Genomic DNA, 8,346 nt, shown 5'->3' with positions numbered 1-8,346 from the left:
CGCAGGGTTTCCGGCTCGACGACAAGGCCCAGTACGCGCTGGATTTCAAGATCGACGGCGACGTGGGCCTGCCGCACAACTCGTTCCACACGGAGCCCCTGCCCCACAGCTGCCTGTGCGTGTACACCAGCCAGCCGGGGCTGGAGTACATCCGCGAGAGCCTCGAGAAGACCCTGCTAGCCAACCTGGAGCAGGAGAACCGGCTGCCCTTCCACGGCCTGCCCCTGGTCATGGTGTTTGCGGGCCAGGGGGACTTCCTGCGCGAGGAGGTCGTCAACCGGGCCAAGAGCCTGCAGTGCCCCTTCGTGGACGACGGCGGCGGCCTGGACCCCGTGCGGCTGGAGCAGGCGCTGTGCGCGCTGGTGGAGAGCATCGAGCGGCTGCACATCTACCAGGCGCTGCCCGCGGTCGCGGGGTCCCGGCTGGACATGCGGCTGATGCTGTGCATGCTGTGTGGGGACCCGTACGCGCCCGAGTAGGTGCTGGCGCCCCTGCTGGCGCAGCCGGGCTGCCTGGCCACGGGCCCGCTGCACTGCCTCAGCCTGGACTCCTTCAAGGGGAGCCAGCTTCACCGACCGGTGGCAGCACAGCACCAGGGGCTGGTGCTACTCGCGCCACTGCGGCACCACGCGCAAGTCCTTCGACACCGGGAAGGCTGAAAGCTGGTGCGAGCGTGACACAGGCAGCACCTAATGCTGCCACAACGGCCTCGACACCTGTGCTCCGGCGGAGTGAGAGACTGCGGAGACCTCCGGACCGGTACTCGCCGGGGGGACAGGTGTTTTGTGTTTGTGTAGGACAAACAAACTTGGGGGTGAGGGGTGTGACAAGTGTGTGGCGCCCCCCATCCCTGATATTCGTTGGCCGCTAAGTTCAGTGGCCCCACCAGGCTCGGTGGGCAACCTTGTGTGTGGCCGGGCAATAAACACCTCCGAGCACGGCTGCTCGGGGGTCAGTCACCGTCACCACCAGCACGCTGCATGTCGTCTCTCGGCTGGAGGGTACCCCTACCCTCCCAGGTTCAAGAACGCGGGACTAGATCGTGACAAAGGGACACAGCCAGACGAGAGCAACAAGAGCAACAACAATGTCAAAATATAACCTAAGGCAGAAAAACTTTAATGAAGGCACGGCTTAAAAAAAAAAAAACAGGTCACCGAGCGGGTTCCGAACCTCCGCCCTTTGGATCAGTAGGCTAGTACTTAACCTCCAAGCCACCAAAACAGCACACGACCAGGTCGTAAACCGAGGTATAAATACTTGAGCTCACATAGTCTTGCTAAGCCTCCATTTGAGTGAATTGTTTGCCTGCGTGGATTTGACGCACGGTGCTTTTGCGTGCGTGCGTGCGTGCGTGCGTGCGTGCGTGTGCGTGTGTGTGTGTGTGTGTGTGTGTGCGCGCGCGCGCGCTCGCGCGTGTGTGTGTGTGTGTGTGCGTATGCGTGTGCGCGTGTGTTTGCGTATGTCTGCGGGGAATAATTTTTTTATCCGGCCGTTCTGTTTGTGAAAAGCCCACAAACAGTGAATGGTGAATGCTTGGACGCTGAACAAAACACAAAACAGTCAATCTAGATGTAGATGACGATGATAATAACTTCGTTTGTTAATCCATTTTTATTCGCTTTTGAGTAGCAACAACTTACGACAACAAAAGACGTTGCTCGCACCAAGAAAATATACTGCCATTATATATATGTTTGCTATTATCAACTTTAACAAAATACTATAATGGCGTCTGCCTAGTTTGCTTCAGGGGTGATGATCAAGGAAGAAAGTAACTGCTAAAACTCTATGACTGCTAGATAGCCAACTGTAGTAATAAGTCTAGTCTAGGCTAGCATATATGCAGTCATTGTTATAGGTGCGCAAGAAAAGACGTGGTTTGTTCGTTGTGCGTGGTTTTGGTGGTTTGTTTTCGATTTGCTGGTGTTACGTGAATTACTACGTGCTCCTCCTGCCGTAATATTACGTGTTAGTGCTCTTGTGCCACCTGAAACATCGTGAGTGCTGGCAAAGCGTCTGTGTCGTCGCCGTACTGCGCTGCTGTAGCAAACGCACATCGAGGTCGCCATTTGACAAAATACCTGACAAGTTGTGCGTGCCTACGTGAATCAAGAGTCTCTACTGCAAGTTCCAGTCTGTCGACGCGACGTGTGAAAAATGCTGCGTGTTCTGCCGTAAGTGATTGTTTATCGTGGTGCATGTTAAAATTTTATTACGCGTTGCCGCAGTGCTGTTTTGTTAAACGTGTTGAGTATATTCCTTGGTGTTCGGCTCGCCGCGCTTCTTTTATTGTAAATTACCGGCTGCGTCGGCGCGGTCATAATGAGCTTCCAGGAGCGGTGGCCAGTATGCTGTGTGAGTGATCGACCCCCTTGCCATTGCCGGCAACGAAAACATTATGCTGACGGCCCAGCGGCCGCCGCTTGGCTTGGGTGGATTCGACGCTAAAGCTTGTTGCATGAAAAAAAAAAAAGAAAATTGCGTTAATGGTTGTAAAACAAAACGCCCACTCCCCGATTTTTTTTTTTTTTTTTAGGAGGCAGTTGACCGACAGTATATTTTTTTACAGGACGTAGGCAGCTTAGCATTGTTCTAACGGGTAGTTTTCGTTTACGGGTAATGAAATGCAAGGAGGCTGCAGTACATTTGTAGTTATAATACGTAAGAGTTGCATATACGTTGAATTTTCAACATTTAAGCATTGCTAGCAACTTTATAAGTAGTACTACATGCACAAGGTCTTTAGGCAGTGAACATTTGACCAGATAATTGTTTAGACGTCGCAGCTTGAAAACATGCTGTTCCAGCCTGCATTGCTGGTGCAGTCACAGGGCAGCTTTCACTGTTTTAATGCAAGAAATTTTTCCACCTTCCTAAGCTCATCCAGCATCGTCATGATCAGACAGAAATTCTTGTGTGGTGTGACGTTATTTGTAGCTGGCTTGCATAAATTGTGTTGACCGTAACATGTTGAGCATGGGTTAAACGTGTTGATTCTTACAAATATGCATGTGATGGGGATACAATCACGGTGCGAAAAAGATTCAACAGGGCGTGGGCTTGCCACCGTGCTCCTTCACCATCCTGTTTTTTCGTTTCGTCAGCATTTCAACTTGCCTACCCCTTGGAGGTATTGGCACGCTGAGACGTTCACCATGTGCCTCAGAGAGAATTTTAATGGCGCCATGAAGACAAAATACAAGTTTGTGTTATTCGAAAGATTTCGTGTGGTATGGTGCCCCAGCACTTGTCCAAATGCAAACGATGCTTTATTCACTGAGAAATTCATTAATTTAAGCTAAAATTTTGGTTTTCCCGCTAAATCGTGCATTTTCAGGGTCTGCAATGACATCACAGGAACCGACCGCTCTGCAGCCGATCGGGAAACCTTCTTTACCGTTAGTTAACCTAGATGGTGCCACCATACCGTGGCAAGCCGCTTTCTGCTTTTGTTTTGTTTTTACCGTATTTAAACGTGGCTTGTTTTTGTTCAGCGAGAAAATAATCGTTTCGTGAAACATAGTGCTCGCTCCACAAATATGGTCACGTAAGACACCGTTGCTTGTGTCAATCGGCCATTGTTGTCCGAGACAACCCCAAAGCCCCGCAGTCCTGTGCAGCTAAACCAAGCATAGTGCGCGCAGTACCAACAGCAGTACGCATCGGTACTTCTATGCTTACGTGTGCTTTCCTAACCTTTACTGTTGGTCCCACCATTCTTACTACTGTATAAAGAATGTGCCCTAAATTTAAGCGCAAATGGTTCGTTCGGCAAGCTTATAGCCTCTGCCTAATTCGCGTTTGCTGTTGACGCCCTCCGCTAACTGCAGAGCTGGCTGGTATGACATAGGTTCTGTTGCAGGAAATGAGCTAGTGGGTCGCATGGCCATTTCCTTTGTTCCTAATTTGTAGCTTATTTGAGTGGAGTTTATGTTAAAAATGGTGTCAGCGTGATTCTAGCAACGGAATCCTTTGAATGAACCAAACTTGTGTTTTCTCTTCATGGCTCCTTTGAAAGCCGTAACCACGTTTCGCACCCTCTGGACCAGAGAATATGCTTGCACAGTGGAAATCTGGGGCCACAGATTTCTACCACCTAGGGATATTTAATAGGCTTAGTTTAACATTAATTCAGTGTAAGGATGCTTCTGTTCCTTTAAAGTATGGCTGAAAGCCTTGTAAGGATTGTCATGTATGTACAGTGCTCACGGATTGAAACGCGACACTGCAAGCGCGTGGCCTGCGCTACATGCAGCGCCGCCAGTGGACGCCCGTGGAAGCTAGGTGTTGCATTGTGGTATACCACGAGGATGAGAGTGTTTTGACCATAAGCTTGCTGCTTCCGGTTGCCAATAAGCGGGGCAGTGGTTCCCCGCAGCGACAGCGGTGCGCTGTCAGCGACAGCGGCGTCCATGGACGGCGCTGCATGTATTGGCAGCCACGCGCTCGCAGTGTTGCGTTTCAATCAGTGAGCACTGTACTTATTTTTTAGCTTGAAAGAACTGAAGGTGCCTTTTTTGCACCTACAAAAAACAAATTCTGTCATGTCCTGTCAGAGCGAGTATTTCACGGCATTATACCGCATATTTACGGCTTGTTTACTACTTGAACTTCCATTTTTTACAGGGCCAGGTGTTTGACATGGAGGATGTACGTTGTGAGCTACCAGAAGAATTGGCTGCCTCCTGTTTCTATCTATCCTGCACGACCTGTAAGTGGAGCTGTGAAATGCATGAAAATCTCGATTTTGAAGGCTGAGAGAACATGAAAACATAGAAAACCATTGTGGCATTCTTGTGGTACCTTAGTGATATTAAGCATAAGAACATTGCAGAGATGGGGCAAAAAATAAGGAACCGATGAGGGTGAGAAACTTCCTGGTACCTTTCTTATTTTTTTTTGTCGCATCAGGGCTGCGTCCTTGCTCCATGAATTAATTAATAACGACTTTGTCACCCTTGTTCACTGGTAGTTGCGTGGTGCCCACAGACAGTGTGTGGGGATTTTTCTTCTACCGCCTATTACAGATGAACTAGATCTTTAGACTTCTACTCAAAAGTCATATTATGGATTACATTACATGAGTGAAACAATTCCATGCACCCAGAAATAGAATTTAGGTGAATTCACTTCAGTGCCCTAGATGCAACTTGTGCCTAGCAGTGAAAAGGGTGTATTGCGTGCCTTTTTGCCACTGTGTTTCTTGTAGTGTAATGAGTCTCTCTGGCCATCGTAGCCCCCCCCCCCCCCCCCGAACAGCTATTTACTCTAGCAAATATAATGATGGTCCTAATTGTAGAAGGGTACCCGCCGCGGTGGCTCAGTGGCTAAGGCGTTGCGCTGCTGAGCACGAGGTCGCGGGTTCGATTCCCGGCCGCGGCGGCTGCTTTTCTGATGGAGGCAAAAAGCAAAAACGCCTGTGTGTACGAGATTTCGGCACACGATAAAGATCCCCAGGTGGTCAAAATTAATCCGGAGCCCTCCACTACGGCGCACCTCATCGCCTGCATTGCGTCGGCGCGATAAACCCTACAATCAATCAATTGTAGAAGGGTACTCAGCAATTGAAGAAAGAGCTGTGGGGGGTTCTGGTTTGTGTATCAGACTTTGTTTGGAATATTGTTATGTAGCCACGGATAATGCAGGGTTTTTGTAAAAATATAGATTAACGGAGTAAACTTGTGCTCCGCAGTAAACATAAAAAAACACAAACCTCGAAGGAGTCAGCAAAGGGACGTGCATGGATGAGCGTTGGCGAATTGAATGCCGCAGGGTTTCTTTTGCACTCATTCATTTAGATCGAGAACATTTTCAATAAAAAACAGGAAAAGCTAGGATAGGGATCGCAAAGCAACACCCTTTCCATATCAAACAGGACTGCTGGTGCAGCATACAAAGGAAAAAGGGGAAAAAGACGGTTCCCTTAAAAAAGGATAAGATTGCAGGGTGTGGCCAGGTGCTTGTAACAAAATATTTTGTAAACAAATCAAATGGCGTGGTTGGGGGCAATATTATGATGTTTATAGTAGGAAAAACCTGCATTATTTCCGAACAGTATGAATGCTCTGTGTGCAAACATATGCAAAAATGCTTGCGTGTTTTTAGCATTTGAGTGCACGTTACAGAGTAGTCAGCTCAAGTTACTGCGGTTGCTTTCCTCATTGCTGGTAAGCATAAACCCTGAAATTAAATTTGCTGTATTCGACCGCTTTAACCCTTTCACTGTCACTGACGTCCTGGTTTGTCTTCGAATTTCTGCTCCACGGTGTCACTGACATACCGGTGCGTTTTCTGTTGTGCGTTGAAAAATTGGTGCCATGGTGCAAAGTTGGCGCACCTGCACTGTTTGTGCTATCTGTCAAATCTTTCTAGTAGCTTGTATTTTCACAAAGTACAGAGCGACCACGCCCAGCTTTCGCTGCTTGAGGGTCACTCCGTGCACTGTACATTTGTTGGGATGAGTGACCACGTGGCACGCGTGCAATGATGGGTGCAAGTGTGCTATCCACCACGTTTTTCTAGGGTTGTTTTTTAGTTCTGTTCCCGTGTCTGCTACCCATCGACACAAGGAAATATAAAAAGTGAGGAGCCAACCTAGAGGTTGGTCAGTTCATGGTGATGTACATTTTGCTTTTTGTAAGCAAGCACAGACAAACAAACTAGACAATGCAAGTGCTGTCTCGTAAACGAAATGCACAATAAAACTGCTGGCTTTATAGGTTCCAAAGAACGCGTAGACACAAGCAACTACTCATGATGACGACTGATCAATGCCTGTCTTAGCATGTTCATGCAATTTTATGTTGCCTTCCCTGCCCCCCTCCCCCCCCCATATTGCTTTGTTCCCACAGTGCTGCTGCAATAATCTCATCTCAAATGTTCTTGCGAGGCTGTATAAATGCCTGTCATGAGGAGGCCATGAATCTAAACAGTACTTAGTTCTGGGTTGTGCTGCCTATGTAACAGTTTGTCATATTTGATGTTCGTAAGCTCATTAGTTAATTTATGTGGTCTAAATTTTGTGGCTAATTTTGCAACCTAGATGTTATACCTTCTCTTTCAGGATACTTGGTTCAGTTTTGTATGGGAACACTCCTTTATATTTATAAGCATAACCAGCAAATGTTTGAGACGTGTTTGTTTAAACCCCTTCATATGCGATCAATGTGTTTGTCATTTCAGGTTCAAGCGTGGCAGTGGCTATCCCGTCCTGTGAGGGGTAAAGATGAGGCGACACCTGGTGTGGCAGGCGGCAGCAGCACATATGGATCCAACCTGAATAAAATAGTCAGGTTTGCAAGAGTCGTGTGATTCATGTGATTTTCGTCAGCTTGCTCTTACAGAAACAGCTGCAGCATGAAACAGTGACTGTGGGGCTGGCTGACATTTTCTACATGCAGCTGGCTGTGGGGCACTGTTATTTGACAGCATGCAAAGGGCACTCAAAAGGTGGAAGCTTGTGGGATACATAGAGGACGGAAACATAAAGGATTCTTGGAGGACGCAGAAAGTCGGTGGCCAAATTTCAATACAGGGGACACACAAGGGACGAATGTGGTCTGTTGCCTTCAAGACATATAGGGGACACACAAAGGCCGTATGGTGTCTGTGTTGCCTTTGGGAGATAGACTGGACGCATGGAGGACGGAAACACACGGGACACTTGGGAGTACGCAGAAAGTCGGTGGCGAAATTCCAACACAGAGGAAACACACAGGACGCACGCAGTGTGTTTCCTTCGGCACGCAGACTGTCTTTTGACTGGAAATAGAAATTTTCATAAGGGTCGTCTGCTTTTGTACTACCCAGACATGTCGGACACGACGGGGCGCTGCATGCCGCCAAACTCTAAGGTCCCTAAAATTACTAAGGTAGCGCCAACTGCTCCCTCCTTCTCCGCTGCCCTACTCTTTTTTCTCTCCCCTCACCCGCGGCCCCGCGGTCCCTTTAACTCAACGCCACCTAGACTGGAAAGAATTTCCTCTAGGTGGCGTTGTTTAACTCCGCGGCGGGGCCGCCATGTTTGTTGGCTTCCTCAGAGCAGACGACCTCGCAACGCTTCGGGCCGCTCGCTGCAGTTTTTCGTGCAGTTTGCTCTTGTTTTCGCGCCGCAATCGCTCTTTGGTAACATTAATAGTATTTCTAGAGCCCCGTTTTACCGACACGCAATAAGTGAGGCTGTTTTGTTGTATATTTTTGTAGAAGGGGATATTTGCGGAATGGATGCCGCTGGCGCATACGGACAGCACGGTGTTTGTTTACGTGTGCGGCATGCTCAGGATAGTTCGTGAACGCGAACAGTAATTCCGTTCTTGCATTTGCGTGATTAAGTTGTGGTCGTGC

At 48.4% G+C, this 8,346-nt stretch overlaps 1 long non-coding RNA gene across 1 annotated transcript; it reads left to right on the top strand.

Annotated features, from left to right (window-relative positions):
• The first annotated feature begins 1,806 nt into the window (after positions 1-1,806).
• Positions 1,807-7,328, top strand: LOC144168903 (uncharacterized). Its single transcript, XR_013322287.1, has 3 exons — positions 1,807-2,177; positions 4,630-4,714; positions 7,186-7,328. It is a non-coding gene; the product is annotated as an uncharacterized LOC144168903 (long non-coding RNA).
• The last annotated feature ends 1,018 nt before the right edge of the window (positions 7,329-8,346 follow it).

This window comes from Haemaphysalis longicornis, unplaced genomic scaffold (assembly GCF_048455015.1).
Source record: "Haemaphysalis longicornis isolate Haplotype H1 unplaced genomic scaffold, Haemaphysalis longicornis Haplotype H1 scaffold_2, whole genome shotgun sequence".
In the NCBI taxonomy this organism is placed as follows: domain Eukaryota; kingdom Metazoa; phylum Arthropoda; class Arachnida; order Ixodida; family Ixodidae; genus Haemaphysalis; species Haemaphysalis longicornis.
The sequence above is the reverse complement of the archived record's forward strand: the minus strand, read 5'-3'. Positions and strand labels throughout refer to the sequence as shown.